The sequence below is a fragment of the Ambystoma mexicanum genome, chromosome 10 (genome assembly GCF_040938575.1).
Source record: "Ambystoma mexicanum isolate Mex_15411 chromosome 10, UKY_AmexF1_1, whole genome shotgun sequence".
Taxonomy (NCBI): Eukaryota; Metazoa; Chordata; class Amphibia; order Caudata; family Ambystomatidae; genus Ambystoma; species Ambystoma mexicanum.
This window is the reverse complement of record NC_090932.1, coordinates 522,076,045-522,096,553: the sequence shown is the minus strand read 5'-3', so window position 1 is coordinate 522,096,553 and position 20,509 is coordinate 522,076,045. Positions and strand designations below refer to the sequence as shown.

General features: G+C 46.6%; 33 non-coding genes and 25 pseudogenes across 33 annotated transcripts; all 58 read right to left on the bottom strand.

Annotated features, from left to right (window-relative positions):
• Positions 1–28: 28 nt before the first annotated feature.
• On the bottom strand, positions 29–147 carry LOC138493630 (5S ribosomal RNA). The gene has a single exon (XR_011276635.1). It is a non-coding gene; the product is annotated as a 5S ribosomal RNA (ribosomal RNA).
• Positions 148–826: 679 nt separating this feature from the next.
• LOC138495527 (5S ribosomal RNA) lies at positions 827–935 on the bottom strand (annotated as a pseudogene).
• Positions 936–1,041: 106 nt separating this feature from the next.
• LOC138493492 (5S ribosomal RNA) lies at positions 1,042–1,160 on the bottom strand. Its single transcript, XR_011276510.1, has one exon. It is a non-coding gene; the product is annotated as a 5S ribosomal RNA (ribosomal RNA).
• Positions 1,161–1,266: 106 nt separating this feature from the next.
• On the bottom strand, positions 1,267–1,385 carry LOC138493665 (5S ribosomal RNA). The gene has a single exon (XR_011276667.1). It is a non-coding gene; the product is annotated as a 5S ribosomal RNA (ribosomal RNA).
• A 106-nt stretch (positions 1,386–1,491) lies between these two features.
• On the bottom strand, positions 1,492–1,610 carry LOC138496888 (5S ribosomal RNA). The gene has a single exon (XR_011278345.1). It is a non-coding gene; the product is annotated as a 5S ribosomal RNA (ribosomal RNA).
• Positions 1,611–1,715: 105 nt separating this feature from the next.
• On the bottom strand, positions 1,716–1,834 carry LOC138496300 (5S ribosomal RNA). Its single transcript, XR_011277825.1, has one exon. It is a non-coding gene; the product is annotated as a 5S ribosomal RNA (ribosomal RNA).
• Positions 1,835–1,940: 106 nt separating this feature from the next.
• LOC138494610 (5S ribosomal RNA) lies at positions 1,941–2,059 on the bottom strand. Its single transcript, XR_011277524.1, has one exon. It is a non-coding gene; the product is annotated as a 5S ribosomal RNA (ribosomal RNA).
• A 275-nt stretch (positions 2,060–2,334) lies between these two features.
• On the bottom strand, positions 2,335–2,453 carry LOC138494336 (5S ribosomal RNA). Its single transcript, XR_011277275.1, has one exon. It is a non-coding gene; the product is annotated as a 5S ribosomal RNA (ribosomal RNA).
• A 275-nt stretch (positions 2,454–2,728) lies between these two features.
• On the bottom strand, positions 2,729–2,847 carry LOC138494039 (5S ribosomal RNA). The gene has a single exon (XR_011277006.1). It is a non-coding gene; the product is annotated as a 5S ribosomal RNA (ribosomal RNA).
• A 679-nt stretch (positions 2,848–3,526) lies between these two features.
• LOC138494147 (5S ribosomal RNA) lies at positions 3,527–3,645 on the bottom strand. The gene has a single exon (XR_011277103.1). It is a non-coding gene; the product is annotated as a 5S ribosomal RNA (ribosomal RNA).
• Positions 3,646–3,751: 106 nt separating this feature from the next.
• Positions 3,752–3,870, bottom strand: LOC138496288 (5S ribosomal RNA). The gene has a single exon (XR_011277814.1). It is a non-coding gene; the product is annotated as a 5S ribosomal RNA (ribosomal RNA).
• Positions 3,871–3,976: 106 nt separating this feature from the next.
• On the bottom strand, positions 3,977–4,095 carry LOC138493493 (5S ribosomal RNA). The gene has a single exon (XR_011276511.1). It is a non-coding gene; the product is annotated as a 5S ribosomal RNA (ribosomal RNA).
• Positions 4,096–4,771: 676 nt separating this feature from the next.
• Positions 4,772–4,890, bottom strand: LOC138493905 (5S ribosomal RNA). Its single transcript, XR_011276884.1, has one exon. It is a non-coding gene; the product is annotated as a 5S ribosomal RNA (ribosomal RNA).
• Positions 4,891–4,996: 106 nt separating this feature from the next.
• On the bottom strand, positions 4,997–5,105 carry LOC138495299 (5S ribosomal RNA; annotated as a pseudogene).
• Positions 5,106–5,211: 106 nt separating this feature from the next.
• LOC138493618 (5S ribosomal RNA) lies at positions 5,212–5,330 on the bottom strand. The gene has a single exon (XR_011276624.1). It is a non-coding gene; the product is annotated as a 5S ribosomal RNA (ribosomal RNA).
• A 679-nt stretch (positions 5,331–6,009) lies between these two features.
• Positions 6,010–6,118, bottom strand: LOC138495526 (5S ribosomal RNA; annotated as a pseudogene).
• A 106-nt stretch (positions 6,119–6,224) lies between these two features.
• Positions 6,225–6,343, bottom strand: LOC138493491 (5S ribosomal RNA). The gene has a single exon (XR_011276509.1). It is a non-coding gene; the product is annotated as a 5S ribosomal RNA (ribosomal RNA).
• Positions 6,344–6,449: 106 nt separating this feature from the next.
• Positions 6,450–6,568, bottom strand: LOC138493664 (5S ribosomal RNA). Its single transcript, XR_011276666.1, has one exon. It is a non-coding gene; the product is annotated as a 5S ribosomal RNA (ribosomal RNA).
• Positions 6,569–7,244: 676 nt separating this feature from the next.
• LOC138495295 (5S ribosomal RNA) lies at positions 7,245–7,353 on the bottom strand (annotated as a pseudogene).
• A 106-nt stretch (positions 7,354–7,459) lies between these two features.
• Positions 7,460–7,578, bottom strand: LOC138494461 (5S ribosomal RNA). The gene has a single exon (XR_011277389.1). It is a non-coding gene; the product is annotated as a 5S ribosomal RNA (ribosomal RNA).
• A 106-nt stretch (positions 7,579–7,684) lies between these two features.
• Positions 7,685–7,793, bottom strand: LOC138495237 (5S ribosomal RNA; annotated as a pseudogene).
• An 886-nt stretch (positions 7,794–8,679) lies between these two features.
• On the bottom strand, positions 8,680–8,798 carry LOC138494324 (5S ribosomal RNA). The gene has a single exon (XR_011277264.1). It is a non-coding gene; the product is annotated as a 5S ribosomal RNA (ribosomal RNA).
• Positions 8,799–8,904: 106 nt separating this feature from the next.
• LOC138495488 (5S ribosomal RNA) lies at positions 8,905–9,013 on the bottom strand (annotated as a pseudogene).
• Positions 9,014–9,119: 106 nt separating this feature from the next.
• LOC138496276 (5S ribosomal RNA) lies at positions 9,120–9,238 on the bottom strand. The gene has a single exon (XR_011277803.1). It is a non-coding gene; the product is annotated as a 5S ribosomal RNA (ribosomal RNA).
• A 106-nt stretch (positions 9,239–9,344) lies between these two features.
• LOC138496264 (5S ribosomal RNA) lies at positions 9,345–9,463 on the bottom strand. The gene has a single exon (XR_011277792.1). It is a non-coding gene; the product is annotated as a 5S ribosomal RNA (ribosomal RNA).
• A 690-nt stretch (positions 9,464–10,153) lies between these two features.
• On the bottom strand, positions 10,154–10,272 carry LOC138494308 (5S ribosomal RNA). Its single transcript, XR_011277250.1, has one exon. It is a non-coding gene; the product is annotated as a 5S ribosomal RNA (ribosomal RNA).
• Positions 10,273–10,378: 106 nt separating this feature from the next.
• LOC138494536 (5S ribosomal RNA) lies at positions 10,379–10,497 on the bottom strand. The gene has a single exon (XR_011277457.1). It is a non-coding gene; the product is annotated as a 5S ribosomal RNA (ribosomal RNA).
• A 106-nt stretch (positions 10,498–10,603) lies between these two features.
• On the bottom strand, positions 10,604–10,722 carry LOC138494088 (5S ribosomal RNA). Its single transcript, XR_011277051.1, has one exon. It is a non-coding gene; the product is annotated as a 5S ribosomal RNA (ribosomal RNA).
• Positions 10,723–10,829: 107 nt separating this feature from the next.
• LOC138496061 (5S ribosomal RNA) lies at positions 10,830–10,938 on the bottom strand (annotated as a pseudogene).
• A 475-nt stretch (positions 10,939–11,413) lies between these two features.
• LOC138495478 (5S ribosomal RNA) lies at positions 11,414–11,522 on the bottom strand (annotated as a pseudogene).
• A 106-nt stretch (positions 11,523–11,628) lies between these two features.
• LOC138496251 (5S ribosomal RNA) lies at positions 11,629–11,747 on the bottom strand. Its single transcript, XR_011277780.1, has one exon. It is a non-coding gene; the product is annotated as a 5S ribosomal RNA (ribosomal RNA).
• Positions 11,748–11,853: 106 nt separating this feature from the next.
• Positions 11,854–11,972, bottom strand: LOC138493517 (5S ribosomal RNA). The gene has a single exon (XR_011276532.1). It is a non-coding gene; the product is annotated as a 5S ribosomal RNA (ribosomal RNA).
• A 106-nt stretch (positions 11,973–12,078) lies between these two features.
• Positions 12,079–12,187, bottom strand: LOC138496060 (5S ribosomal RNA; annotated as a pseudogene).
• A 464-nt stretch (positions 12,188–12,651) lies between these two features.
• Positions 12,652–12,770, bottom strand: LOC138494896 (5S ribosomal RNA; annotated as a pseudogene).
• Positions 12,771–12,876: 106 nt separating this feature from the next.
• On the bottom strand, positions 12,877–12,985 carry LOC138495267 (5S ribosomal RNA; annotated as a pseudogene).
• A 106-nt stretch (positions 12,986–13,091) lies between these two features.
• Positions 13,092–13,210, bottom strand: LOC138497015 (5S ribosomal RNA). The gene has a single exon (XR_011278445.1). It is a non-coding gene; the product is annotated as a 5S ribosomal RNA (ribosomal RNA).
• Positions 13,211–13,316: 106 nt separating this feature from the next.
• Positions 13,317–13,435, bottom strand: LOC138494647 (5S ribosomal RNA; annotated as a pseudogene).
• Positions 13,436–13,541: 106 nt separating this feature from the next.
• Positions 13,542–13,650, bottom strand: LOC138496059 (5S ribosomal RNA; annotated as a pseudogene).
• Positions 13,651–14,125: 475 nt separating this feature from the next.
• On the bottom strand, positions 14,126–14,244 carry LOC138494517 (5S ribosomal RNA). Its single transcript, XR_011277440.1, has one exon. It is a non-coding gene; the product is annotated as a 5S ribosomal RNA (ribosomal RNA).
• Positions 14,245–14,350: 106 nt separating this feature from the next.
• LOC138495154 (5S ribosomal RNA) lies at positions 14,351–14,459 on the bottom strand (annotated as a pseudogene).
• A 201-nt stretch (positions 14,460–14,660) lies between these two features.
• LOC138496058 (5S ribosomal RNA) lies at positions 14,661–14,769 on the bottom strand (annotated as a pseudogene).
• Positions 14,770–15,233: 464 nt separating this feature from the next.
• Positions 15,234–15,352, bottom strand: LOC138494307 (5S ribosomal RNA). The gene has a single exon (XR_011277249.1). It is a non-coding gene; the product is annotated as a 5S ribosomal RNA (ribosomal RNA).
• A 106-nt stretch (positions 15,353–15,458) lies between these two features.
• On the bottom strand, positions 15,459–15,577 carry LOC138494534 (5S ribosomal RNA). The gene has a single exon (XR_011277455.1). It is a non-coding gene; the product is annotated as a 5S ribosomal RNA (ribosomal RNA).
• A 106-nt stretch (positions 15,578–15,683) lies between these two features.
• On the bottom strand, positions 15,684–15,802 carry LOC138493827 (5S ribosomal RNA). The gene has a single exon (XR_011276814.1). It is a non-coding gene; the product is annotated as a 5S ribosomal RNA (ribosomal RNA).
• Positions 15,803–15,909: 107 nt separating this feature from the next.
• LOC138495601 (5S ribosomal RNA) lies at positions 15,910–16,018 on the bottom strand (annotated as a pseudogene).
• Positions 16,019–16,493: 475 nt separating this feature from the next.
• Positions 16,494–16,601, bottom strand: LOC138496100 (5S ribosomal RNA; annotated as a pseudogene).
• Positions 16,602–16,707: 106 nt separating this feature from the next.
• On the bottom strand, positions 16,708–16,826 carry LOC138496238 (5S ribosomal RNA). Its single transcript, XR_011277775.1, has one exon. It is a non-coding gene; the product is annotated as a 5S ribosomal RNA (ribosomal RNA).
• Positions 16,827–16,932: 106 nt separating this feature from the next.
• Positions 16,933–17,051, bottom strand: LOC138493515 (5S ribosomal RNA). Its single transcript, XR_011276531.1, has one exon. It is a non-coding gene; the product is annotated as a 5S ribosomal RNA (ribosomal RNA).
• Positions 17,052–17,157: 106 nt separating this feature from the next.
• LOC138496057 (5S ribosomal RNA) lies at positions 17,158–17,266 on the bottom strand (annotated as a pseudogene).
• Positions 17,267–17,730: 464 nt separating this feature from the next.
• Positions 17,731–17,849, bottom strand: LOC138494895 (5S ribosomal RNA; annotated as a pseudogene).
• A 106-nt stretch (positions 17,850–17,955) lies between these two features.
• On the bottom strand, positions 17,956–18,064 carry LOC138495262 (5S ribosomal RNA; annotated as a pseudogene).
• Positions 18,065–18,170: 106 nt separating this feature from the next.
• LOC138497014 (5S ribosomal RNA) lies at positions 18,171–18,289 on the bottom strand. Its single transcript, XR_011278444.1, has one exon. It is a non-coding gene; the product is annotated as a 5S ribosomal RNA (ribosomal RNA).
• A 106-nt stretch (positions 18,290–18,395) lies between these two features.
• On the bottom strand, positions 18,396–18,504 carry LOC138495175 (5S ribosomal RNA; annotated as a pseudogene).
• Positions 18,505–18,610: 106 nt separating this feature from the next.
• On the bottom strand, positions 18,611–18,719 carry LOC138496055 (5S ribosomal RNA; annotated as a pseudogene).
• A 475-nt stretch (positions 18,720–19,194) lies between these two features.
• On the bottom strand, positions 19,195–19,313 carry LOC138494516 (5S ribosomal RNA). The gene has a single exon (XR_011277439.1). It is a non-coding gene; the product is annotated as a 5S ribosomal RNA (ribosomal RNA).
• A 106-nt stretch (positions 19,314–19,419) lies between these two features.
• Positions 19,420–19,528, bottom strand: LOC138495373 (5S ribosomal RNA; annotated as a pseudogene).
• Positions 19,529–19,729: 201 nt separating this feature from the next.
• Positions 19,730–19,838, bottom strand: LOC138496054 (5S ribosomal RNA; annotated as a pseudogene).
• A 464-nt stretch (positions 19,839–20,302) lies between these two features.
• LOC138494894 (5S ribosomal RNA) lies at positions 20,303–20,421 on the bottom strand (annotated as a pseudogene).
• Positions 20,422–20,509: the final 88 nt, after the last annotated feature.

Sequence of the window (20,509 nt, the reverse complement as noted above, 5' to 3'; positions counted from 1 at the left end):
CTCACTGCCTGAACATGGAGCACAAAAAAGCCTACAGCACCTGGTATTCCCAGGCGGTCTCCCATCCAGGTACTAACTAGGCCCAACACTGCTTAGCTTCTGAGATCAGACGAGATCAGGCGCATTCAGTGTGGTGTGGCCGTAGGCTCTGGGCCTTCTGAGATTTGTACCTTTAAGCATCTAGTTGGCTAGACCATGCAGTTTTGAAAGCCAATTGAGAAATGGCTCACTGCCTGAACATGGAGCACAAAAAAGCCTACAGCACCTGGTATTCCCAGGCGGTCTCCCATCCAGGTACTAACTAGGCCCGAAACTGCTTAGCTTCCGAGATCGGGCGCATTCATTGTGGTGTAACCCTAAAATTGAGAAATGCTAAGAGTATTACTCTTATGCATTTACAGTTAGTAAGCTAAGCCATAAAGCCACTTGCAACATGATACCACGCTCATCACCCGATCAGGCTCGATCAGGCGAGATATATAAGACTTGTGGGCCCATTCAGGACTCCTATGTCTGGTAGGATAACTTTACTCCATCCATCCTGTTTCTGTTGCAGGGAGTTGGAGAGAACAACCAACACAACCATGGCTTTCTTTCAAGACTCTTTATGGACTCAATATTCTCTGAACTGCATTACATGTGAAGGTAGATTTATCACCCATGAACACACTACCCGTATGTTAATTTTATGTAAATAGGTAGCGCCAGCCCTCATGTTGTTGTCCAACATTTCCGCTATTAAAAGGGATACATTTATTTTGGAATCATAAGCAAATTTAAAAAGAAATTGAGAAGTGGCACAATTACTAATCATAGAGCACAAAAAAGCCCATAGAACCTGGTATTCCCAGGCGGTCTCCCATCCAGGTACTAACTAGGCCCGACACTGCTTAGCTTCTGAGATCAGACGCATTCAGTGTGGTGTGGCCGTAGGCTCTGGGCCTTCTGAGATTTGTACCTTTAAGCATCTAGTTGGCTAGACCATGCAGTTTTGAAAGCCAATTGAAAAATGGCTCACTGCCTGAACATGGAGCACAAAAAAGCCTACAGCACCTGGTATTCCCAGGCGGTCTCCCATCCAGGTACTAACTAGGCCCGACACTGCTTAGCTTCTGAGATCAGACGAGATCAGGCACATTCAGTGTGGTGTGGCCGTAGGCTCTGGGCCTTCTGAAATTTGTACCTTTAAGCATCTAGTTGGCTAGACCATGCAGTTTTGAAAGCCAATTGAGAAATGGCTCACTGCCTGAACATGGAGCACAAAAAAGCCTACAGCACCTGGTATTCCCAGGCGGTCTCCCATCCAGGTACTAACAAGGCCCGACACTGCTTATCTTCTGAGATCAGACGAGATCAGGCGCATTCAGTGTGGTGTGGCCGTAGGCTCTGGGCCTTCTGAGATTTGTACCTTCAAGCATCTAGTTGGCTAGACCATGCAGTTTTGAAAGCCAATTGAGAAATGGCTCACTGCCTGAACATGGAGCACAAAAAAGCCTACAGCACCTGGTATTCCCAGGCGGTCTCCCATCCAGGTACTAACTAGGCCCAACACTGCTTAGCTTCTGAGATCAGAAGAGATCAGGCGCATTCAGTGTGGTGTGGCCGTAGGCTCTGGGCCTTCTGAGATTTGTACCTTTAAGCATCTAGTTGGCTAGACCATGCAGTTTTGAAAGCCAATTGAGAAATGGCTCACTGCCTGAACATGGAGCACAAAAAGCCTACAGCACCTGGTATTCCCAGGCGGTCTCCCATCCAGGTACTAACTAGGCCCGACACTGCTTAGCTTCTGAGATCAGACGAGATCAGGCGCATTCAGTGTGGTGTGGCCGTAGGCTCTGGGCCTTCTGAGATTTGTACCTTTAAGCATCTAGTTGGCTAGACCATGCAGTTTTGAAAGCCAATTGAGAAATGGCTCACTGCCTGAACATGGAGCACAAAAAAGCCTACAGCACCCGGTATTCCCAGGCGGTCTCCCATCCAGGTACTAACTAGGCACGACACTGCTCAGCTTCTGAGATCAGACGAGATCAGGCGCATTCAGTGTGGTGTGGCCGTAGGCTCTGGGCCTTCTGAGATTTGTACCTTTAAGCATCTAGTTGGCTAGACCATGCAGTTTTGAAAGCCAATTGAGAAATGGCTCACTGCCTGAACATGGAGCACAAAAAAGCCTACAGCACCTGGTATTCCCAGGCCGTCTCCCATCCAGGTACTGTGGTGTGGCCGTAGGCTCTGGGCCTTCTGAGATTTGTACCTTTAAGCATCTAGTTGGCTAGACCATGCAGTTTTGAAAGCCAATTGAGAAATGGCTCACTGCCTGAACATGGAGCACAAAAAAGCCTACAGCTCCTGGTATTCCTAGGCGGTCTCCCATCCAGGTACTAACGAGGCCCGACACTGCTTAGCTTCTGAGATCAGACGAGATCAGGCGCATTCAGTGTGGTGTGGCTGTAGGCTCTGGGCCTTCTGAGATTTGTACCTTTAAGCATCTAGTTGGCTAGACCATGCAGTTTTGAAAGCCAATTGAGAAATGGCTCACTGCCTGAACATGGAGCACAAAAAAGCCTACAGCACCTGGTATTCCCAGGCCGTCTCCCATCCAGGTACTGTGGTGTGGCCGTAGGCTCTGGGCCTTCTGAGATTTGTACCTTTAAGCATCTAGTTGGCTAGACCATGCAGTTTTGAAAGCCAATTGAGAAATGGCTCACTGCCTGAACATGGAGCACAAAAAAGCCTACAGCTCCTGGTATTCCCAGGCGGTCTCCCATCCAGGTACTAACGAGGCCCGACACTGCTTAGCTTCTGAGATCAGACGAGATCAGGCGCATTCAGTGTGGTGTGGCCGTAGGCTCTGGGGCTTCTGAGATTTGTACCTTTAAGCATCTAGTTGGCTAGACCATGCAGTTTTGAAAGCCAATTGAGAAATGGCTCACTGCCTGAACATGGAGCACAAAAAAGCCTACAGCACCTGGTATTCCCAGGCGGTCTCCCATCCAGGTACTAACTAGGCCCGAAACTGCTTAGCTTCCGAGATCGGGCGCATTCATTGTGGTGTAGCCCTAAAGTTGAGAAATGCTAAGAGTATTACTCTTATGCATTTACAGTTAGTAAGCTAAGCCATAAAGCCACTTGCAACATGATACCACGCTCATCACCCGATCAGGCTCGATCAGGCGAGATATATAAGACTTGTGGGCCCATTCAGGACTCCTATGTCTGGTAGGATAACTTTACTCCATCCATCCTGTTTCTGTTGCAGGGAGTTGGAGAGAACAACCAACACAACCATGGCTTTCTTTCAAGACTCTTTATGGACTCAATATTCTCTGAACTGCATTACATGTGAAGGTAGATTTATCACCCATGAACACACTACCCGTATGTTAATTTTATGTAAATAGGTAGCGCCAGCCCTCATGTTGTTGTCCAACATTTCCGCTATTAAAAGGGATACATTTATTTTGGAATCATAAGCAAATTTAAAAAGAAATTGAGAAGTGGCACAATTACTAATCATAGAGCACAAAAAAGCCCACAGAACCTGGTATTCCCAGGCGGTCTCCCATCCAGGTACTAACTAGGCCCGACACTGCTTAGCTTCTGAGATCAGACGAGATCAGGCGCATTCAGTGTGGTGTGGCCGTAGGCTCTGGGCCTTCTGAGATTTGTACCTTTAAGCATCTAGTTGGCTAGACCATGCAGTTTTGAAAGCCAATTGAGAAATGGCTCACTGCCTGAACATGGAGCACAAAAAAGCCTACAGCACCTGGTATTCCCAGGCGGTCTCCCATCCAGGTACTAACTAGGCCCGACACTGCTTAGCTTCTGAGATCAGACGAGATCAGGCGCATTCAGTGTGGTGTGGCCGTAGGCTCTGGGCCTTCTGAAATTTGTACCTTTAAGCATCTAGTTGGCTAGACCATGCAGTTTTGAAAGCCAATTGAGAAATGGCTCACTGCCTGAACATGGAGCACAAAAAAGCCTACAGCACCTGGTATTCCCAGGCGGTCTCCCATCCAGGTACTAACTAGGCCCGACACTGCTTATCTTCTGAGATCAGACGAGATCAGGCGCATTCAGTGTGGTGTGGCCGTAGGCTCTGGGCCTTCTGAGATTTGTACCTTTAAGCATCTAGTTGGCTAGACCATGCAGTTTTGAAAGCCAATTGAGAAATGGCTCACTGCCTGAACATGGAGCACAAAAAAGCCTACAGCACCTGGTATTCCCAGGCGGTCTCCCATCCAGGTACTAACTAGGCCTGAAACTGCTTAGCTTCCGAGATCGGGCGCATTCATTGTGGTGTAGCCCTAAAATTGAGAAATGCTAAGAGTATTACTCTTATGCATTTACAGTTAGTAAGCTAAGCCATAAAGCCACTTGCAACATGATACCACGCTCATCACCCGATCAGGCTCGATCAGGCGAGATATATAAGACTTGTGGGCCCATTCAGGACTCCTATGTCTGGTAGGATAACTTTACTCCATCCATCCTGTTTCTGTTGCAGGGAGTTGGAGAGAACAACCAACACAACCATGGCTTTCTTTCAAGACTCTTTATGGACTCAATATTCTCTGAACTGCATTACATGTGAAGGTAGATTTATTACCCATGAACACACTAACCGTATGTTAATTTTATGTAAATAGGTAGCGCCAGCCCTCATGTTGTCCAACATTTCCGCTACTAAAAGGGATACATTTATTTTGGAATCATAAGCAAATTTAAAAAGAAATTGAGAAGTGGCACAATTACTAATCATAGAGCACAAAAAAGCCTACAGAACCTGGTATTCCCAGGCGGTCTCCCATCCAGGTACTAACTAGGCCCGACACTGCTTAGCTTCTGAGATCAGACGAGATCAGGCGCATTCAGTGTGGTGTGGCCGTAGGCTCTGGGCCTTCTGAGATTTGTACCTTTAAGCATCTAGTTGGCTAGACCATGCAGTTTTGAAAGCCAATTGAGAAATGGCTCACTGCCTGAACATGGAGCACAAAAAAGCCTACAGCACCTGGTATTCCCAGGCCGTCTCCCATCCAGGTACTAACTAGGCCCAACACTGCTTAGCTTCTGAGATCAGACGCATTCAGTGTGGTGTGGCCGTAGGCTCTGGGCCTTCTGAGATTTGTACCTTTAAGCATCTAGTTGGCTAGACCATGCAGTTTTGAAAGCCAATTGAGAAATGGCTCACTGCCTGAACATGGAGCACAAAAAAGCCTACAGCACCTGGTATTCCCAGGCGGTCTCCCATCCAGGTACTAACTAGGCCCAACACTGCTTAGCTTCTGAGATCAGACGAGATCAGGCGCATTCAGTGTGGTGTGGCCGTAGGCTCTGGGCCTTCTGAGATTTGTACCTTTAAGCATCTAGTTGGCTAGACCATGCAGTTTTGAAAGCCAATTGAGAAATGGCTCACTGCCTGAACATGGAGCACAAAAAAGCCTACAGCACCTGGTATTCCCAGGCGGTCTCCCATCCAGGTACTAACTAGGCCCGAAACTGCTTAGCTTCCGAGATCGGGCGCATTCATTGTGGTGTAACCCTAAAATTGAGAAATGCTAAGAGTATTACTCTTATGCATTTACAGTTAGTAAGCTAAGCCATAAAGCCACTTGCAACATGATACCACGCTCATCACCCGATCAGGCTCGATCAGGCGAGATATATAAGACTTGTGGGCCCATTCAGGACTCCTATGTCTGGTAGGATAACTTTACTCCATCCATCCTGTTTCTGTTGCAGGGAGTTGGAGAGAACAACCAACACAACCATGGCTTTCTTTCAAGACTCTTTATGGACTCAATATTCTCTGAACTGCATTACATGTGAAGGTAGATTTATCACCCATGAACACACTACCCGTATGTTAATTTTATGTAAATAGGTAGCGCCAGCCCTCATGTTGTTGTCCAACATTTCCGCTATTAAAAGGGATACATTTATTTTGGAATCATAAGCAAATTTAAAAAGAAATTGAGAAGTGGCACAATTACTAATCATAGAGCACAAAAAAGCCCATAGAACCTGGTATTCCCAGGCGGTCTCCCATCCAGGTACTAACTAGGCCCGACACTGCTTAGCTTCTGAGATCAGACGCATTCAGTGTGGTGTGGCCGTAGGCTCTGGGCCTTCTGAGATTTGTACCTTTAAGCATCTAGTTGGCTAGACCATGCAGTTTTGAAAGCCAATTGAAAAATGGCTCACTGCCTGAACATGGAGCACAAAAAAGCCTACAGCACCTGGTATTCCCAGGCGGTCTCCCATCCAGGTACTAACTAGGCCCGACACTGCTTAGCTTCTGAGATCAGACGAGATCAGGCACATTCAGTGTGGTGTGGCCGTAGGCTCTGGGCCTTCTGAAATTTGTACCTTTAAGCATCTAGTTGGCTAGACCATGCAGTTTTGAAAGCCAATTGAGAAATGGCTCACTGCCTGAACATGGAGCACAAAAAAGCCTACAGCACCTGGTATTCCCAGGCGGTCTCCCATCCAGGTACTAACAAGGCCCGACACTGCTTATCTTCTGAGATCAGACGAGATCAGGCGCATTCAGTGTGGTGTGGCCGTAGGCTCTGGGCCTTCTGAGATTTGTACCTTCAAGCATCTAGTTGGCTAGACCATGCAGTTTTGAAAGCCAATTGAGAAATGGCTCACTGCCTGAACATGGAGCACAAAAAAGCCTACAGCACCTGGTATTCCCAGGCGGTCTCCCATCCAGGTACTAACTAGGCCTGAAACTGCTTAGCTTCCGAGATCGGGCGCATTCATTGTGGTGTAGCCCTAAAATTGAGAAATGCTAAGAGTATTACTCTTATGCATTTACAGTTAGTAAGCTAAGCCATAAAGCCACTTGCAACATGATACCACGCTCATCACCCGATCAGGCTCGATCAGGCGAGATATATAAGACTTGTGGGCCCATTCAGGACTCCTATGTCTGGTAGGATAACTTTACTCCATCAATCCTGTTTCTGTTGCAGGGAGTTGGAGAGAACAACCAACACAACCATGGCTTTCTTTCAAGACTCTTTATGGACTCAATATTCTCTGAACTGCATTACATGTGAAGGTAGATTTATTACCCATGAACACACTAACCGTATGTTAATTTTATGTAAATAGGTAGCGCCAGCCCTCATGTTGTCCAACATTTCCGCTACTAAAAGGGATACATTTATTTTGGAATCATAAGCAAATTTAAAAAGAAATTGAGAAGTGGCACAATTACTAATCATAGAGCACAAAAAAGCCTACAGAACCTGGTATTCCCAGGCGGTCTCCCATCCAGGTACTAACTAGGCCCGACACTGCTTAGCTTCTGAGATCAGACGCATTCAGTGTGGTGTGGCCGTAGGCTCTGGGCCTTCTGAGATTTGTACCTTTAAGCATCTAGTTGGCTAGACCATGCAGTTTTGAAAGCCAATTGAGAAATGGCTCACTGCCTGAACATGGAGCACAAAAAAGCCTACAGCACCTGGTATTCCCAGGCCGTCTCCCATCCAGGTACTAACTAGGCCCAACACTGCATAGCTTCTGAGATCAGACGAGATCAGGCGCATTCAGTGTGGTGTGGCCGTAGGCTCTGGGCCTTCTGAGATTTGTACCTTTAAGCATCTAGTTGGCTAGACCATGCAGTTTTGAAAGCCAATTGAGAAATGGCTCACTGCCTGAACATGGAGCACAAAAAAGCCTATAGCACCTGGTATTCCCAGGCGGTCTCCCATCCAGGTACTAACTAGGCCCGACACTGCTTAGCTTCTGAGATCAGACGCATTCAGTGTGGTGTGGCCGTAGGCTCTGGGCCTTCTGAGATTTGTACCTTTAAGCATCTAGTTGGCTAGACCATGCAGTTTTGAAAGCCAATTGAGAAATGGCTCACTGCCTGAACATGGAGCACAAAAAAGCCTACAGCACCTGGTATTCCCTGGCGGTCTCCCATCCAGGTACAAACTAGGCCCGACACTGCTTAGCTTCCTGAGATCAGTGTGGTGTGGCCGTAGGCTCTGGGCCTTATGAGATTTGTACCTTTAAGCATCTAGTTGGCTAGACCATGCAGTTTTGAAAGCCAATTGAGAAATGGCTCACTGCCTGAACATGGAGCAAAAAAAAGCCTACAGCACCTGGTATTCCCAGGCGGTCTCCCATCCAGGTACGAACTAGGCCCGAAACTGCTTAGCTTCCGAGATCGGGCGCAATCATTGTGGTGTAGCCCTAAAATTGAGAAATGCTAAGAGTATTACTCTTATGCATTTACAGTTAGTAAGCTAAGCCATAAAGCCACTTGCAACATGATACCACGCTCATCACCCAATCAGGCTCGATCAGGCGAGATATATAAGACTTGTGGGCCCATTCAGGACTCCTATGTCTGGTAGGATAACTTTACTCCATCCATCCTGTTTCTGTTGCAGGGAGTTGGAGAGAACAACCAACACAACCATGGCTTTCTTTCAAGACTCTTTATGGACTCAATATTCTCTGAACTGTATTACATGTGAAGGTAGATTTATTACCCATGAACACACTACCCGAATGTTAATTTTATGTAAATAGGTAGCGCCAGCCCTCATGTTGTTGTCCAACATTTCCGCTATTAAAAGGGATACATTTATTTTGGAATCATAAGCAAATTTAAAAAGAAATTGAGAAGTGGCACAATTACTAATCATAGAGCACAAAAAAAGCCTACAGAACCTGGTATTCCCAGGCGGTCTCCCATCCAGGTACTAACTAGGCCCGACACTGCTTAGCTTCTGAAATCAGACGAGATCAGGCGCATTCAGTGTGGTGTGGCCGTAGGCTCTGGGCCTTCTGAGATTTGTACCTTTAAGCATCTAGTTGGCTAGACCATGCAGTTTTGAAAGCCAATTGAGAAATGGCTCACTGCCTGAACATGGAGCACAAAAAAGCCTACAGCACCTGTTATTCCCAGGCCGTCTCCCATCCAGGTACTAACTAGGCCCGACACTGCTTAGCTTCTGAGATCAGACGCATTCAGTGTGGTGTGGCCGTAGGCTCTGGGGCTTCTGAGATTTGTACCTTTAAGCATCTAGTTGGCTAGACCATGCAGTTTTGAAAGCCAATTGAGAAATGGCTCACTGCCTGAACATGGAGCACAAAAGAGCCTACAGCACCTGGTATTCCCAGGCGGTCTCCCATCCAGGTACTAACTAGGCCCGACACTGCTTAGCTTCTGAGATCAGACGAGATCAGGCGCATTCAGTGTGGTGTGGCCGTAGGCTCTGGGCCTTCTGAAATTTGTACCTTTAAGCATCTAGTTGGCTAGACCATGCAGTTTTGAAAGCCAATTGAGAAATGGCTCACTGCCTGAACATGGAGCACAAAAAAGCCTACAGCACCTGGTATTCCCAGGCGGTCTCCCATCCAGGTACTAACTAGGCCCGACACTGCTTAGCTTCTGAGATCAGACGAGATCAGGCGCATTCAGTGTGGTGTGGCCGTAGGCTCTGGGCCTTCTGAGATTTGTACCTTTAAGCATCTAGTTGGCTAGACCATGCAGTTTTGAAAGCCAATTGAGAAATGGCTCACTGCCTGAACATGGAGCACAAAAAAGCCTACAGCACCTGGTATTCCCAGGCGGTCTCCCATCCAGGTACTAACTAGGCCCGAAACTGCTTAGCTTCCGAGATCTGGCGCATTCATTGTGGTGTAGCCCTAAAATTGAGAAATGCTAAGAGTATTACTCTTATGCATTTACAGTTAGTAAGCTAAGCCATAAAGCCACTTGCAACATGATACCACGCTCATCCCCCGATCAGCGCTGGATCAGGCTCGATCAGGCGAGATATATAAGACTTGTGGGCCCATTCAGGACTCCTATGTCTGGTTGGATAACTTTACTCCATCCATCCTGTTTCTGTTGCAGGGAGTTGGAGAGAACAACCAACACAACCATGGCTTTCTTTCAAGCCTCTTTATGGACTCAATATTCTCTGAACTGCATTACATGTGAAGGTAGATTTATTACCCATGAACACACTACCCGTATGTTAATTTTATGTAAATAGGTAGCGCCAGCCCTCATGTTGTTGTCCAACATTTCCGCTATTAAAAGGGATACATTTATTTTGGAATCATAAGCAAATTTAAAAAGAAATTGAGAAGTGGCACAATTACTAATCATAGAGCACAAAAAAGCCTACAGAACCTGCTATTCCCAGGCGGTCTCCCATCCAGGTACTAACTAGGCCCGACACTGCTTAGCTTCTGAGATCAGACGAGATCAGGCGCATTCAGTGTGGTGTGGCCGTAGGCTCTGGGCCTTCTGAGATTTGTACCTTTAAGCATCTAGTTGGCTAGACCATGCAGTTTTGAAAGCCAATTGAGAAATGGCTCACTGCCTGAACATGGAGCACAAAAAAGCCTACAGCACCTGGTATTCCCAGGCGGTCTCCCATCCAGGTACTAACTAGGCCTGACACTGCTTAGCTTCTGAGATCAGACAAGATCAGGCACATTCAGTGTGGTGTGGCCGTAGGCTCTGGGCCTTCTGAGATTTGTACCTTTAAGCATCTAGTTGGCTAGACCATGCAGTTTTGAAAGCCAATTGAGAAATGGCTCACTGCCTGAACATGGAGCACAAAAATGCCTACAGCACCTGGTATTCCCAGGCGGTCTCCCATCCAGGTACTAACTAGGCCCGACACTGCTTAGCTTCTGAGATCAGACAAGATCAGGCGCATTCAGTGTGGTGTGGCCGTAGACTCTGGGCCTTCTGAGATTTGTACCTTTAAGCATCTAGTTGGCTAGACCATGCAGTTTTGAAAGCCAATTGAGAAATGGCTCACTGCCTGAACATGGAGCACAAAAAAAGCCTACAGCACCTGGTATTCCCAGGCGGTCTCCCATCCAGGTACTAACTAGGCCCGAAACTGCTTAGCTTCCGAGATCGGGCGCATTCATTGTGGTGTAGCCCTAAAATTGAGAAATGCTAAGAGTATTACTCTTATGCATTTACAGTTAGTAAGCTAAGCCATAAAGCCACTTGCAACATGATACCACGCTCATCACCCGATCAGCGCTCGATCAGGCTCGATCAGGCGAGATATATAAGACTTGTGGGCTCATTCAGGACTCCTATGTCTGGTTGGATAACTTTACTCCATCCATCCTGTTTCTGTTGCAGGGAGTTGGAGAGAACAACCAACACAACCATGGCTTTCTTTCAAGACTCTTTATGGACTCAATATTCTCTGAACTGCATTACATGTGAAGGTAGATTTATTACCCATGAACACACTACCCGTATGTTAATTTTATGTAAATAGGTAGCGCCAGCCCTCATGTTGTTGTCCAACATTTCCGCTATTAAAAGGGATACATTTATTTTGGAATCATAAGCAAATTTAAAAAGAAATTGAGAAGTGGCACAATTACTAATCATAGAGCACAAAAAAGCCTACAGAACGTGGTATTCCCAGGCGGTCTCCCATCCAGGTACTAATTAGGCCCGACACTGCTTAGCTTCTGAGATCAGGCGCATTCAGTGTGGTGTGGCCGTAGGCTCTGGGCCTTCTGAGATTTGTACCTTTAAGCATCTAGTTGGCTAGACCATGCAGTTTTGCAAGCCAATTGAGAAATGGCTCACTGCCTGAACATGGAGCACAAAAAAGCCTACAGCACCTGGTATTCCCAGGCGGTCTCCCATCCAGGTACTAACTAGGCCCGACACTGCTTAGCTTCTGAGATCAGACGAGATCAGGCGCATTCAGTGTGGTGTGGCCGTAGGCTCTGGGCCTTCTGAGATTTGTACCTTTAAGCATCTAGTTGGCTAGACCATGCAGTTTTGAAAGCCAATTGAGAAATGGCTCACTGCCTGAACATGGAGCACAAAAAAGCCTACAGCACCTGGTATTCCCAGGCGGTCTCCCATCCAGGTACTAACTAGGCCCGACACTGCTTAGCTTCTGAGATCAGACGAGATCAGGCGCATTCAGTGAGGTGTGGCCATAGGCTCTGGGTCTTCTGAGATTTGTACCTTTAAGCATCTAGTTGGCTAGACCATGCAGTTTTGAAAGCCAATTAAGAAATGGCTCACTGCCTGAACATGGAGCACAAAAAAGCCTACAGCACCTGGTATTCCCAGGCGGTCTCCCATCCAGGTACTAACTAGGCCCGAAACTGCTTAGCTTCCGAGATCGGGCGCATTCATTGTGGTGTAGCCCTAAAATTGAGAAATGCTAAGAGCATTACTCTTATGCATTTACAGTTAGTAAGCTAAGCCATAAAGCCACTTGCAACATGATACCACGCTCATCACCCGATCAGGCTCGATCAGGCGAGATATATAAGACTTGTGGGCCCATTCAGGACTCCTATGTCTGGTAGGATAGCTTTACTCCATCCATCCTGTTTCTGTTGCAGGGAGTTGGAGAGAACAACCAACACAACCATGGCTTTCTTTCAAGACTCTTTATGGACTCAATATTCTCTGAACTGCATTACATGTGAAGGTAGATTTATTACCCATGAACACACTACCCGTATGTTAATTTTATGTAAATAGGTAGCGCCAGCCCTCATGTTGTTGTCCAACATTTCCGCTATTAAAAGGGATACATTTATTTTGGAATCATAAGCAAATTTAAAAAGAAATTGAGAAGTGGCACAATTACTAATCATAGAGCACAAAAAAGCCTACAGAACCTGGTAGTCCCAGGCGGTCTCCCATGCAGGTACTAACTAGGCCCGACACTGCTTAGCTTCTGAAATCAGACGAGATCAGGCGCATTCAGTGTGGTGTGGCTGTAGGCTCTGGGCCTTCTGAGATTTGTACCTTTAAGCATCTAGTTGGCTAGACCATGCAGTTTTGAAAGCCAATTGAGAAATGGCTCACTGCCTGAACATGGAGCACAAAAAAGCCTACATCACCTGGTATTCCCAGGCGGTCTCCCATCCAGGTACTAACTAGGCCCGACACTGCTTAGCTTCTGAGATCAGACGCATTCAGTGTGGTGTGGCCGTAGGCTCTGGGCCGTCTGAGATTTGTACCTTTAAGCATCTAGTTGGCTAGACCATGCAGTTTTGAAAGCCAATTGAGAAATGGCTCACTGCCTGAACATGGAGCACAAAAAAGCCTACAGCACCTGGTATTCCCAGGCGGTCTCCCATCCAGGTACTAACTAGGCCCGACACTGCTTTGCTTCTGAGATCAGACGAGATCAGGTGCATTCAGTGTGGTGTGGCCGTAGGCTCTGGGCCTTCTGAAATTTGTACCTTTAAGCATCTAGTTGGCTAGACCATGCAGTTTTGAAAGCCGATTGAGAAATGGCTCACTGCCTGAACATGGAGCACAAAAAAGCCTACAGCACCTGGTATTCCCAGGCTGTCTCCCATCCAGGTACTAACTAGGCCCGACACTGCTTAGCCTCTGAGATCAGACGAGATCAGGCACATTCAGTGTGGTGTGGCCGTAGGCTCTGGGCCTTCTGAGATTTGTACCTTTAAGCATCTAGTTGGCTAGACCATGCAGTTTTGAAAGCCAATTGAGAAATGGCTCACTGCCTGAACATGGAGCACAAAAAAGCCTACAGCACCTGGTATTCCCAGGCGGTCTCCCATCCAGGTACTAACTAGGCCCGAAACTGCTTAGCTTCCGAGATCGGGCGCATTCATTGTGGTGTAGCCCTAAAATTGAGAAATGCTAAGAGTATTACTCTTATGCATTTACAGTTAGTAAGCTAAGCCATAAAGCCACTTGCAACATGATACCACGCTCATCACCCGATCAGCGCTGGATCAGGCTCGATCAGGCGAGATATATAAGACTTTTGGGCCCATTCAGGACTCCTATGTCTGGTTGGATAACTTTACTCCATCCATCCTGTTTCTGTTGCAGGGAGTTGGAGAGAACAACCAACACAACCATGGCTTTCTTTCAAGACTCTTTATGGACTCAATATTCTCTGAACTGCATTACATGTGAAGGTAGATTTATTACCCATGAACACACTACCCGTATGTTAATTTTATGTAAATAGGTAGCGCCAGCCCTCATGTTGTTGTCCAACATTTCCGCTATTAAAAGGGATACATTTATTTTGGAATCATAAGCAAATTTAAAAAGAAATTGAGAAGTGGCACAATTACTAATCATAGAACACAAAAAAGCCTACAGAACCTGGTAGTCCCAGGCGGTCTCCCATCCAGGTACTAACTAGGCCCGACACTGCTTAGCTTCTGAGATCAGACGAGATCAGGCGCATTCAGTGTGGTGTGGCCGTAGGCTCTGAGCCTTCTGAGATTTGTACCTTTAAGCATCTAGTTGGCTAGACCATGCAGTTTTGAAAGCCAATTGAGAAATGGCTCACTGCCTGAACATGGAGCACAAAAAAGCCTACAGCACCTGGTATTCCCAGGCCGTCTCCGATCCAGGTACTAACTAGGCCCGACACTGCTTAGCTTCTGAGATCAGACGCATTCAGTGTGGTGTGGCCGTAGGCTCTGGTTGGCTAGACCATGCAGTTTTGAAAGCCAATTGAGAAATGGCTCACTGCCTGAACATGGAGCACTCATTCAGTGAGGTGTGGCCATAGGCTCTGGGTCTTCTGAGATTTGTACCTTTAAGCATCTAGTTGGCTAGACCATGCAGTTTTGAAAGCCAATTAAGAAATGGCTCACTGCCTGAACATGGAGCACAAAAAAGCCTACAGCACCTGGTATTCCCAGGCGGTCTCCCATCCAGGTACTAACTAGGCCCGAAACTGCTTAGCTTCCGAGATCGGGCGCATTCATTGTGGTGTAGCCCTAAAATTGAGAAATGCTAAGAGCATTACTCTTATGCATTTACAGTTAGTAAGCTAAGCCATAAAGCCACTTGCAACATGATACCACGCTCATCACCCGATCAGGCTCGATCAGGCGAGATATATAAGACTTGTGGGCCCATTCAGGACTCCTATGTCTGGTAGGATAGCTTTACTCCATCCATCCTGTTTCTGTTGCAGGGAGTTGGAGAGAACAACCAACACAACCATGGCTTTCTTTCAAGACTCTTTATGGACTCAATATTCTCTGAACTGCATTACATGTGAAGGTAGATTTATTACCCATGAACACACTACCCGTATGTTAATTTTATGTAAATAGGTAGCGCCAGCCCTCATGTTGTTGTCCAACATTTCCGCTATTAAAAGGGATACATTTATTTTGGAATCATAAGCAAATTTAAAAAGAAATTGAGAAGTGGCACAATTACTAATCATAGAGCACAAAAAAGCCTACAGAACCTGCTATTCCCAGGCGGTCTCCCATCCAGGTACTAACTAGGCCCGACACTGCTTAGCTTCTGAGATCAGACGAGATCAGGCGCATTCAGTGTGGTGTGGCCGTAGGCTCTGGGCCTTCTGAGATTTGTACCTTTAAGCATCTAGTTGGCTAGACCATGCAGTTTTGAAAGCCAATTGAGAAATGGCTCACTGCCTGAACATGGAGCACAAAAAAGCCTACAGCACCTGGTATTCCCAGGCGGTCTCCCATCCAGGTACTAACTAGGCCTGACACTGCTTAGCTTCTGAGATCAGACAAGATCAGGCACATTCAGTGTGGTGTGGCCGTAGGCTCTGGGCCTTCTGAGATTTGTACCTTTAAGCATCTAGTTGGCTAGACCATGCAGTTTTGAAAGCCAATTGAGAAATGGCTCACTGCCTGAACATGGAGCACAAAAATGCCTACAGCACCTGGTATTCCCAGGCGGTCTCCCATCCAGGTACTAACTAGGCCCGACACTGCTTAGCTTCTGAGATCAGACAAGATCAGGCGCATTCAGTGTGGTGTGGCCGTAGGCTCTGGGCCTTCTGAGATTTGTACCTTTAAGCATCTAGTTGGCTAGACCATGCAGTTTTGAAAGCCAATTGAGAAATGGCTCACTGCCTGAACATGGAGCACAAAAAAAGCCTACAGCACCTGGTATTCCCAGGCGGTCTCCCATCCAGGTACTAACTAGGCCCGAAACTGCTTAGCTTCCGAGTTCGGGCGCATTCATTGTGGTGTAGCCCTAAAATTGAGAAATGCTAAGAGTATTACTCTTATGCATTTACAGTTAGTAAGCTAAGCCATAAAGCCACTTGCAACATGATACCACGCTCATCACCCGATCAGCGCTCGATCAGGCTCGATCAGGCGAGATATATAAGACTTGTGGGCTCATTCAGGACTCCTATGTCTGGTTGGATAACTTTACTCCATCCATCCTGTTTCTGTTGCAGGGAGTTGGAGAGAACAACCAACACAACCATGGCTTTCTTTCAAGACTCTTTATGGACTCAATATTCTCTGAACTGCATTACATGTGAAGGTAGATTTATTACCCATGAACACACTACCCGTATGTTAATTTTATGTAAATAGGTAGCGCCAGCCCTCATGTTGTTGTCCAACATTTCCGCTATTAAAAGGGATACATTTATTTTGGAATCATAAGCAAATTTAAAAAGAAATTGAGAAGTGGCACAATTACTAATCATAGAGCACAAAAAAGCCTACAGAACGTGGTATTCCCAGGCGGTCTCCCATCCAGGTACTAATTAGGCCGACACTGCTTAGCTTCTGAGATCAGGCGCATTCAGTGTGGTGTGGCCGTAGGCTCTGGGCCTTCTGCGATTTGTACCTTTAAGCATCTAGTTGGCTAGACCATGCAGTTTTGCAAGCCAATTGAGAAATGGCTCACTGCCTGAACATGGAGCACAAAAAAGCCTACAGCACCTGGTATTCCCAGGCGGTCTCCCATCCAGGTACTAACTAGGCCCGACACTGCTTAGCTTCTGAGATCAGACGAGATCAGGCGCATTCAGTGTGGTGTGGCCGTAGGCTCTGGGCCTTCTGAGATTTGTACCTTTAAGCATCTAGTTGGCTAGACCATGCAGTTTTGAAAGCCAATTGAGAAATGGCTCACTGCCTGAACATGGAGCACAAAAAAGCCTACAGCACCTGGTATTCCCAGGCGGTCTCCCATCCAGGTACTAACTAGGCCCGACACTGCTTAGCTTCTGAGATCAGACGAGATCAGGCGCATTCAGTGAGGTGTGGCCATAGGCTCTGGGTCTTCTGAGATTTGTACCTTTAAGCATCTAGTTGGCTAGACCATGCAGTTTTGAAAGCCAATTAAGAAATGGCTCACTGCCTGAACATGGAGCACAAAAAAGCCTACAGCACCTGGTATTCCCAGGCGGTCTCCCATCCAGGTACTAACTAGGCCCGAAACTGCTTAGCTTCCGAGATCGGGCGCATTCATTGTGGTGTAGCCCTAAAATTGAGAAATGCTAAGAGCATTACTCTTATGCATTTACAGTTAGTAAGCTAAGCCATAAAGCCACTTGCAACATGATACCACGCTCATCACCCGATCAGGCTCGATCAGGCGAGATATATAAGACTTGTGGGCCCATTCAGGACTCCTATGTCTGGTAGGATAGCTTTACTCCATCCATCCTGTTTCTGTTGCAGGGAGTTGGAGAGAACAACCAACACAACCATGGCTTTCTTTCAAGACTCTTTATGGACTCAATATTCTCTGAACTGCATTACATGTGAAGGTAGATTTATTACCCATGAACACACTACCCGTATGTTAATTTTATGTAAATAGGTAGCGCCAGCCCTCATGTTGTTGTCCAACATTTCCGCTATTAAAAGGGATACATTTATTTTGGAATCATAAGCAAATTTAAAAAGAAATTGAGAAGTGGCACAATTACTAATCATAGAGCACAAAAAAGCCTACAGAACCTGGTAGTCCCAGGCGGTCTCCCATGCAGGTACTAACTAGGCCCGACACTGCTTAGCTTCTGAAATCAGACGAGATCAGGCGCATTCAGTGTGGTGTGGCTGTAGGCTCTAGGCCTTCTGAGATTTGTACCTTTAAGCATCTAGTTGGCTAGACCATGCAGTTTTGAAAGCCAATTGAGAAATGGCTCACTGCCTGAACATGGAGCACAAAAAAGCCTACAGCACCTGGTATTCCCAGGCGGTCTCCCATCCAGGTACTAACTAGGCCTGACACTGCTTAGCTTCTGAGATCAGACGCATTCAGTGTGGTGTGGCCGTAGGCTCTGGGCCGTCTGAGATTTGTACCTTTAAGCATCTAGTTGGCTAGACCATGCAGTTTTGAAAGCCAATTGAGAAATGGCTCACTGCCTGAACATGGAGCACAAAAAAGCCTACAGCACCTGGTATTCCCAGGCGGTCTCCCATCCAGGTACTAACTAGGCCCGACACTGCTTTGCTTCTGAGATCAGACGAGATCAGGTGCATTCAGTGTGGTGTGGCCGTAGGCTCTGGGCCTTCTGAAATTTGTACCTTTAAGCATCTAGTTGGCTAGACCATGCAGTTTTGAAAGCCGATTGAGAAATGGCTCACTGCCTGAACATGGAGCACAAAAAAGCCTACAGCACCTGGTATTCCCAGGCGGTCTCCCATCCAGGTACTAACTAGGCCCGACACTGCTTAGCCTCTGAGATCAGGCACATTCAGTGTGGTGTGGCCGTAGGCTCTGGGCCTTCTGAGATTTGTACCTTTAAGCATCTAGTTGGCTAGACCATGCAGTTTTGAAAGCCAATTGAGAAATGGCTCACTGCCTGAACATGGAGCACAAAAAAGCCTACAGCACCTGGTATTCCCAGGCGGTCTCCCATCCAGGTACTAACTAGGCCCGAAACTGCTTAGCTTCCGAGATCGGGCGCATTCATTGTGGTGTAGCCCTAAAATTGAGAAATGCTAAGAGTATTACTCTTATGCATTTACAGTTAGTAAGCTAAGCCATAAAGCCACTTGCAACATGATACCACGCTCATCACCCGATCAGCGCTGGATCAGGCTCGATCAGGCGAGATATATAAGACTTTTGGGCCCATTCAGGACTCCTATGTCTGGTTGGATAACTTTACTCCATCCATCCTGTTTCTGTTGCAGGGAGTTGGAGAGAACAACCAACACAACCATGGCTTTCTTTCAAGACTCTTTATGGACTCAATATTCTCTGAACTGCATTACATGTGAAGGTAGATTTATTACCCATGAACACACTACCCGTATGTTAATTTTATGTAAATAGGTAGCGCCAGCCCTCATGTTGTTGTCCAACATTTCCGCTATTAAAAGGGATACATTTATTTTGGAATCATAAGCAAATTTAAAAAGAAATTGAGAAGTGGCACAATTACTAATCATAGAACACAAAAAAGCCTACAGAACCTGGTAGTCCCAGGCGGTCTCCCATCCAGGTACTAACTAGGCCCGACACTGCTTAGCTTCTGAGATCAGACGAGATCAGGCGCATTCAGTGTGGTGTGGCCGTAGGCTCTGAGCCTTCTGAGATTTGTACCTTTAAGCATCTAGTTGGCTAGACCATGCAGTTTTGAAAGCCAATTGAGAAATGGCTCACTGCCTGAACATGGAGCACAAAAAAGCCTACAGCACCTGGTATTCCCAGGCCGTCTCCCATCCAGGTACTAACTAGGCCCGACACTGCTTAGCTTCTGAGATCAGACGCATTCAGTGTGGTGTGGCCGTAGGCTCTGGTTGGCTAGACCATGCAGTTTTGAAAGCCAATTGAGAAATGGCTCACTGCCTGAACATGGAGCACTCATTCAGTGAGGTGTGGCCATAGGCTCTGGGTCTTCTGAGATTTGTACCTTTAAGCATCTAGTTGGCTAGACCATGCAGTTTTGAAAGCCAATTAAGAAATGGCTCACTGCCTGAACATGGAGCACAAAAAAGCCTACAGCACCTGGTATTCCCAGGCGGTCTCCCATCCAGGTACTAACTAGGCCCGAAACTGCTTAGCTTCCGAGATCGGGCGCATTCATTGTGGTGTAGCCCTAAAATTGAGAAATGCTAAGAGCATTACTCTTATGCATTTACAGTTAGTAAGCTAAGCCATAAAGCCACTTGCAACATGATACCACGCTCATCACCCGATCAGGCTCGATCAGGCGAGATATATAAGACTTGTGGGCCCATTCAGGACTCCTATGTCTGGTAGGATAGCTTTACTCCATCCATCCTGTTTCTGTTGCAGGGAGTTGGAGAGAACAACCAACACAACCATGGCTTTCTTTCAAGACTCTTTATGAACTCAATATTCTCTGAACTGCATTACATGTGAAGGTAGATTTATTACCCATGAACACACTACCCGTATGTTAATTTTATGTAAATAGGTAGCGCCAGCCCTCATGTTGTTGTCCAACATTTCCGCTATTAAAAGGGATACATTTATTTTGGAATCATAAGCAAATTTAAAAAGAAATTGAGAAGTGGCACAATTACTAATCATAGAGCACAAAAAAGCCTACAGAACCTGGTAGTCCCAGGCGGTCTCCCATGCAGGTACTAACTAGGCCCGACACTGCTTAGCTTCTGAAATCAGACGAGATCAGGCGCATTCAGTGTGGTGTGGCTGTAGGCTCTGGGCCTTCTGAGATTTGTACCTTTAAGCATCTAGTTGGCTAGACCATGCAGTTTTGAAAGCCAATTGAGAAATGGCTCACTGCCT